Source organism: Saccostrea cucullata, unplaced genomic scaffold (assembly GCF_032062105.1).
Source record: "Saccostrea cucullata isolate Sc308-1 unplaced genomic scaffold, CSIRO_AGI_Scuc_v1 ctg1529, whole genome shotgun sequence".
NCBI classification, from domain to species: Eukaryota; Metazoa; Mollusca; class Bivalvia; order Ostreida; family Ostreidae; genus Saccostrea; species Saccostrea cuccullata.
In genome coordinates this window covers 22,683-31,493 of record NW_026938853.1, presented here as the reverse complement: position 1 = coordinate 31,493, position 8,811 = coordinate 22,683, and the positions used below count along the sequence as shown (strand labels likewise).

Genomic DNA, 8,811 nt, shown 5'->3' with positions numbered 1-8,811 from the left:
TTTATTTTTGAGGACACCAACATTCCATGTAAATAGGCAATATTTCTGTTACATGTAGTGTTCTTATTGAAGCTGAATGATGCATATATAATTCTTAATTGCATTTTCATGAATACTCTAAAAATAGATTTTTTACATCACTTGAAAAAGAATATCAAACACTTATTGATGACTGGTAAAATTTTCACTGATGTGCCAAGATTAATGAATTGTAATGACAAAAATAGTAATACCGGTGTGTCCTGATTCATTTAATTCTTAATATTTTGAATTAAAATAAAAACATTTCTTTAGTTGGATTTAATTCATTTAAAACTTTAATTGGAAAATTCCATATTTATAAATCTGCAATAAGAAACTGAATGTGGGGGTAACACATTGTTATGTAGGGTATTTTAGACTGAAGTAAATCATTTAAATACACAGAAAAATAAGCTTGTAGTATTTTAAATGCCTGGGAAACACACTTTTTGACATTTTAAAATTATGTTCACTATCCTTAGGATTTTAAAACCAGTACAGGGAATGAAAATGACTCCACCATCAGCATGAATTCATTAGGCTGAAATAAAAAATACTCGTTTTCTTTCACCCGTCCTACCCTACATTTTACCCTCCGACCCTAAAGTTTTTATTACATTTTCATTTTTTGGGTTACTATTTTACTAACGTTGACCAACAATATTTACAGAACTAATACATCGTAAGTGTACAGGATACATTTACTTTATAAATCTTTTTTAACTAACTTTCTTGTTATTACATACTATATGTTCTGGCAGTTCTGCATTCATTGAGTTTTGAAAATAAAATTTTTTTCCCTACCTACCTACCCTATTTTTTTTGGTCAGGGGACAGGAAACAAGAGTATATTTTCTTTTGGCCTTGTAGCGTGTTTGTTATAACCATGTTTTACTGTGTAGATATTTCTTCCCTTACATCATGATACTAGACAGTGTAATAAATACATTTTCCTAATTGTTTAAGCCAGTAGTTTAAATCATCCAATTTTTATATATGCTCTAGTGTACCATAGATTAAGAGTTTGCTGCTAGCCAGATAATTCTTTTCATCTTGATGATATACATGTGAAATTAAAACTGTTAAGGGACTTCAACCCTCAGCCAGGAAGGACAACTCTTTAATTTAATTCAAAAAGTCTTTAAATGAAGCTCAAAAATTGAATCTTTTCATGCAACAATTGTCAATATATGTCTATCAATGTGCTTCAAGGTTCTTTGAACTTCTCAGAAAGGTCTAATTAAAAGTAGAAATTTTTAGATACCAATGTTTATTAACATGATATGAAATTATAAGTGATTTATGGAGCTTTGCAAAGAACCTTGAAGCACATTGAGAGGCATAGAATGAAATTTGTTGCATGAAAATATTTAATTTTCAAGCTTCATCTGAAGACTTTTTGAATTAAATTATAAATTAAAGAGTTGTCCTTCCTGGCTGAGGGTCGGAGTCCCTTAAGTACCGTACAAAACAAATTTCACAATTTTGAAAATGAAAAACTTAACATGAAATTTACATTAACATTTTCTATCCGTTTTTCTGTTCTGTCTTAATTAACCGCCTTGGTAAAATGTTCATTTTCTGAAAATTTAACAAAATCCTAAATCATCTTTACCAATTTTTTCTTCTACCACTCCTTAGAAGCTAACAGTGCTGTATTAGGGCACAATATATTTGAGGTAGGAGACAAAATAAAGATTATTGCAGCCCGGAGGACCGGGCTGCTCTATACATATAAGTTTAAGTGTTGGTGTATGGGGATTGGGGTGGGAGTAGTTATTTAGAATTAAAGGTTTTCTAAACATTGAAAAGATTGTTAATCAGAATGTTCTTTCCGTTTATAAATTACAAGATACATAATATATTTACTTCCATAAAGTGAATCTGTAAAAATATATATGTTTTTCATATTTAATATATAAAGTTGCTTATCATTTACTATTGAAAAAACGACAGGTCCCTTTTTTTAGAACATCGAATTTTACTCCTCGGATAAAAACGTACTCTGCACAGTTCGTGTTTTATATTCTAAAATTGAAAATTAATACATTTTTAAATATGGGTGATTCGTGTGTCTAACTTCAATTTATATTTTATGCAGCCAACATTTACTTGAGGAATTGATGAAGTTTAAAATGGTATCGTTTTCGATGGATTTTTATCCGACTACAAGTTTTCAAAATATTCGCGACCATCGTCTCCATCAATTAGACGCATGCCTTTTCACTCATATCGAAGCGGCGTGATGATCAAGACTCATTTTCAATGTTTATTTAATATATTTCCCGGGCGACAATTGATGGTTACATCAATGTTTTCTTGTTTTATGTTTGTTGTAGAACAACAAAGTACACATGTAAAATTTTAACTTCATGGAAACAATAAAAACAAAATTTCCAGTGTCTAAAAATTACAATTTATTTATAGTCAATGCCAAGTTAACCAATGAAATTATAATATAAATGAAATTAAAAAGTGTCCCATATCATCTTTTAGAATTTTATGAAATAGTGTAATCATGGAATTATTAGATTAATAGTTTAACAATTCATGTCCCATATTCACTCTTTTTCACTTGCATTATATTATGTCAATAAAGTCAAATAAATAAATTAATAGAATCATGGTGTTCACATGAACAAATGAAGTTTTTTTTTCTTTATCACCAGTAGTTTCTTTATACAAATTCACTTTCTAGAATTTTTTTTATTGTATTAAAGTTATAAATCCACCATTACATCATACTGTTCATGTCCTCTACTGTCCCTGTCCTCTACTTTTAGGAATGAAAAACACTTGTCTTTTTTAAAAAGCAGAATTTTGTTTGAATCATCAGTCTCTGACATCACTGCATGTAGATTGTCCGGTCCTTTGAATGAAACCATATAAACCGAGTTCCAGTGTCGCAGTTCATGTAGGTGTTGGTACGAAAAAGATCTCTCACTTTTCAAAGGCTTTAGTGCTGAGTACAGGTTAAAATATGCAGCCCTTCACCGGAACGTGTTGGCGTCTTCATATGAATGAATTAGATCTAGATTCTTATGTGCAGTGATGAAGCAACAAAACAGTGGACTGTTCATAGCACTCCATTTCTATAAAAGTACAAAGAAGACAAGATTTATTTATTGATGATTAACAACCTTAATATTATTTTTTTTTTTTTTTTAATCTCCTACAATTTTAATTTGGGAAAAAAAAAAATAATTATTTATAGCATATATAATTATATAGACTTCCTATTGATTAAAGTTTGTGTATTTAATTGAATTGAGATCTTATTTGCAAGGGTATAAATGGATTCAAGTACATTTTAAATAATAAATTCTACATTCAGGACATACTAGCTGCAGATCTGTAGCTCTCCGAAAAAAAAATATATTGATAGACCGGAGAGATACAGTGCCACCCATTGAAAAAACTGTATATTTATTGTGCACAAAAAAGTGCACTTGGTCCTCAAATTATTTCTCCATGTTTTTAAAACTGTAATCTCAACATATTACTGACCATGTGTTCCTACTTAAAGGCCGGGGCCCGGATATAAAAGGCAGCCAATCGAAAAATGTTGGGGAAATTCAACTTTCTATGCAGCTTTCAGATTTGAGAAGCATTTTTGAGAAAATATGCTTTTTTTGATCATATTAAATTCTAATTTTTGGCATGGAAGCAGCCACCTTGATTGTGAATAATGTGTCCATCTTTCACAGTTGAAAAAAAAATTATATCTTGAGTAATTTAGGAATAAAGTTCTGAAGCTGCACTGAATTTTGAATTTCTTCTCAGTGATTGACAAAGTAGGCGGAGATAACCAGTGTTTTGTTTACACAGGAAGTGGCTGTAGCCATGTGCTGCAGCACATGCTCTGCGTGGTATTACTATACTATAAATAGTTTTCACTAGTGATTTTTATAATTTATAGAGGAAAAATGACTGAAAAACATTTTATTTTGTCAATGAATAGTAAATACACAGGTTTTGAAAAATAAACACACATGTACAGTTACTGTATTAATATTTTTTTCATACAAACCTTAGGTGAACAAGTGATAAGATAGCTCAACTAATATATTTAAGTATATTCCAGTCACTTAATTATATGAAAATAAAATATTCACAAGTCAAAATAAATATTTTAACACAGGTTTGAGTTCCTAATCACTCCCACATATGTCCCATGTATGGCTGATCATTGGGATTAGGTAGCCAATGTCTCACAAGGCTCACAACACATTTTGGCATAAGGTCCCTCCTGTGATAAATGTAATTTTTTCTCCGCGGATCCTGTTGTAGGGCATTTCTTTTCCTCTGAATATATCTCGGATCCTTCCATACATTTCTATGGAACAACATAGTCCAGAATCTTTTGTATTTGTCCTTTCTCCTCTGAGAATTACTTCTGTTTGGTGCCTCCGGATCCTCTAACCACCACATTTGTCGGTTGGTTTCCGATGTTATGCATGGACGGCATAGACAATGGATACATTCCTCTTCTTCATCGTTCTGATCTATAACAAAATCGGCAACATCATCATTGTTCTGCTCCTCTTGGACCTGGTTTACATTGTCCTCAATTGGTACCTCATTGAATTCCCACTCATGGTGTGCAAATAGATGGCGTATTGTTTCTCTCTGAGTTTCTGTTACTTCAATAGCTAAAATAGATTTCTCTTCTGTTTCCTCCATGTTGTACTCAGCAAATTCCAAGATGGCTACACATTTACACATGTAACACTGGAAAGCCCAACCATTTCAAAAGGACCATACGGGATACATTTAATACTTACATGCAGAAAGAGAAATAAACCACATATGTGTGCATAGAGCTGCACAAATGTATTATAATGTTTAACATACTCTTCATTATCATTATTTTTTAATTAAAATGTTTTAAGATAGATAAATTTTAAAAAGAACTTTATTAGGAAACCCTTATGTGCCTCTGCATCTCTGCAGTGAAAGGTCAGATTATGTCATTGTCAGATGCTAGATCAGGATTTTGGCGGGGAAGTGCTAACTACAGATAGGATTAGGTGTCAAGTCTGACCATTTTTATGTGAGGGGTGTCAAGATTGCATATACATAGCTTCTTGGATGTAGATATCTAAAAATTAAGTTGTTTTTTTTTTAAATGTTCAAAATAAAAATACAGGCTTTTTATAAAGTGTTCATATATGCAATTCAGCATCATTTGTTGAGTTAAAGAAAAAAATTATGCATGTTTGTAAACCAACGCCCCTTTATAAAGAATAATAGTATATTCCAAGAATTAGTATCTTGTACATTTATTTGTAAAAACTAAAAACCTCAAAACAAAGATAGCGAATGAAAGTGAATATGTCTAGTCCACCGAAAAAACGAAAGAGAACACCAAGTTTCAGAATTGAATTATCGGGAGATGAAAGTAAGAAAACCAGTGTTTTGGAAAATTTGCAAAAACTAAGGAGTGAATTAGAGGGCAAACTGAACAAACATGTTGGAAATCTACAAGTCATTGAATATCTCTTTTCTCTTTGGAGTGAGAAAAGAAATGAGGAACACGACATCCAAGGTGATGTTGCACAGTCTGCCCAAGAAAAATCTCCAGCTCCTAGTCCTTACATAAAAGTTCAGAAAAAGGATGTGAATCAAAAACTCTTCTTGTGTGCTGAAGAATCTTTGAGGAGACTGGTGGAAATTGCAGAATACCATGGTCAAAATTGTTCAAGGAATTTAAAAATGAAGAAAGTGCAACAAAGAGGACATGTAATGTCAACTAAATTTCAATGCGAGGAAGAGGGGTGTAGGCATACGTTTCTGTGGTCATCATCTCCTTATTTGCCCAATAATGAATATTTGGTAAATAACCGTGTCAACCATTCTTTATTATGCAGCGGGATGCTTCCATCACACTACACTAGATTTGCCGATGGAGCAGGTATTGGAAAAATATCAAAACAGGATAGGCAAAAGTTTTTTAATCAATCTAAAAAACACATTCAAAAGGAGTATGAAGACTCCATCTACACAGCAACTCTGGAGGAAGTGGCATCATATGAAGATCTCGAGAGTATAAATATAATGACTGATGCACGACATGGCTGGCGCAAAAATGCCAAAGATTCCAGTGTAGTGGCTATTGGGGACAATACGCACAAAGTTTTATCATGTCAACACATAACAAAATCTGATGATCAAGTGTCACAACGGCATGAAAAACTCGGAACGGAAAGAATATACCAACATTTGAAAGATCAAAATGTAGCTGTGGGAATTCATACTCATGACAGGAATCTGTCGATTAATAAATATATCCGTGAGGAATGCGAGTCTACAAATCAAAATGACACCTGGCATGCAGTCAAATCAGTTAAGTCCTCTTTGAAAAAAGTATCCTCTGGGCCAGCATATCTTGAGGGAAAAACTTGGTCATCTCAACTTGATGACAAAGTGGAGCCAGTGTGCACTCACTTTCACTGGGCCATTAGAAACTGTGATGAAGATACCGCAAAACTTCAAGCACTTCTATTGAACATAGTAGAACATTACAAGAACAATCACTCAAATTGTCATTCGTCCTCCAGGTGCAAAATGGATCCTAACTATGAAATATCTCGGAAAGTTATTTCTAACCCGTGTGCCGAGAAGTTGTTGCTAGGAGTCGTAAAAAATTCTATTGTTTATAAGCATCCACAGGATTACATTTTATGTCATGATACATTTTATGTTGAAAGCTTCAACAATGTCATGAATGTATACCAGGACAAACGAATATCATTTTCTGATGACATGTACAGAGCAAGATCCAATTTGGCTGTATGTCATTGGAATGAAAACGTGCACAGAGATTATACATCTGTTTGGAGACCAAACCACCGAATGCCAAGAAGTGCTAAGGGTAAAAAGAACTACAAAAAATTAACTTTCTCATTTAGGAAAAATATTTGGACACGATATGTGAAGAGTGTCTTCAAAGCTAAAAGAAGAAACTGATGTTATTGATTTTATTTGAAGGAGACATGTGTAAATATCCCAAATTGTAAGAACTTTATAAATCAAACTCCATTATTTACATGTAATTAGTTTGAAACTTTTGTGCTGATTATCTGCAAAATCCTAACTGTTTATACACTGCATTTATGTGTTAATAAGTAAATGTTGTATACTTAATTAAACTGATTTGCAGTACACGCAGATTTCACTTCTTTATTTATATTTACACACAAAATGAAATGGAATTCCCACTGTCGGTTATTTGTAAACAAAGCTGACTCAGCTCAGTGCAGTTCTTATCAGCAGCACTGACAGTGATGGAGATAAGCGCCGCCTATTTTACCAGGTGGCAAAAAATCTAGGTCGCCCCCGGCCTTTAAACATATTCTTTCACTCTTTCCACAACCAAACATTCCTCATAATTGTTGTTAATAATCCTCCTGAACCTGATATTGTAGTCATCGAACATTTTGCGTATTTATACTGCCATTTTGGTTTCAAAGATAATTTGGTCCAATATGCTTCGTTAAGATGTCAACTACGAGAGTACTTGATTGAGGATAAAGGAATAGTTTTAAATCTTTCTTTTTGCAATTGAGGTAAGTATTTGGAAGAATTAATCAAGAACCGAGCAATTTTTTTATATATGCGCAATAAATATACAGTTTTTTCAATGGGTGGCACTGTAGCTCTCCAGTCTATCAATATATTTTTTTTCGGAGAGCTACAGATCTGCAGCTTAGGACATACAAACTACTTTGTATACACAATTTTCCACTATGAAGATGCTATTCATCAAACAAGGAAAAGAATATGTAGTGAAAAGTTTTAAAATAAATGTATGCATTATTTTCAATCACAGATCCTCTCTCCTATATATCATAATTATTTTAGCTATTTCAAAATGATTTTTGTACATACACAAATTCATTTTTCTGCACAAGATTTTATAAAGTTAAGAACTTTCTCATTAAATTTAATTTAAAAAAATATTTACACCAGATTCATTAACATAAAATCAACTATTGCATTGGATTAATTATTACGTTTTGTTCATTACACCTCAGTCTATGATTAATTGCTTGCAGATAATCTCGTCAAAGACACTGCGACTTTTATTTCTGACTTCCGTAAATTTAGAGGAAATTCGGATTGAAAAACTTCGTAGCATGTGTATGCCCATAAAACCCAACGGAATTTTGTAATAATTAGTCATACTCACAATATCGTACTTTAATTGTATTGTTTAACTGATTTTTCATGTGCATGCCTAACTACTTACCCCTTTATCACCGATCTCATTCAGCAATCCGTGGCGTGACCTCACCAGTAGACTCCATAGCGTTTCCGTTTGGTGATCAGCTGATTCAGATTTGAAAATATCACGGGGTTATTGCTATTGAATTAATTTAATAATAATCTTAGGATTATATTGGCCAATTTGTCTGCAAGAAATACATTCTTTGTATTTATTTCCGACTGAAATACGAATGTCTATTTTGCGGTTTCGTTTTGTGAAAATCAAATCTGTAGTTTTAGTAAACCAGGATAATCCTGATTTTAAGTAGGTCAATGCTGGTTTTAAAATAGGTCAATGCTAGTTCTATCCTTTGCTTGCTGATGCTGATCCAAGTAATGCTGTTTTTTTAAATGCTGATGCTGATGCTAGCTCTATCCTGATCCTACTTACATGCTGATCCTGATGCTGGTTTATGTAACAAAATTAGTTCCCTGCACTGTATCATCCTTTGCAAAAATATGTGTTAATATGGAAAGAAAGTTATAATGTAGCAGTGTTGCAACCACTATTGAAATAACGAC

At 32.6% G+C, this 8,811-nt stretch overlaps 1 long non-coding RNA gene across 1 annotated transcript; it reads right to left on the bottom strand.

Moving 5' to 3' along the window:
- Nucleotides 1–2,425: 2,425 nt before the first annotated feature.
- LOC134251535 (uncharacterized) lies at nt 2,426–8,669 on the bottom strand. The gene is made up of 2 exons (XR_009988767.1): nt 8,273–8,669; nt 2,426–3,113 (listed from the first exon to the last, which is right to left on the bottom strand). It is a non-coding gene; the product is annotated as an uncharacterized LOC134251535 (long non-coding RNA).
- Nucleotides 8,670–8,811: the final 142 nt, after the last annotated feature.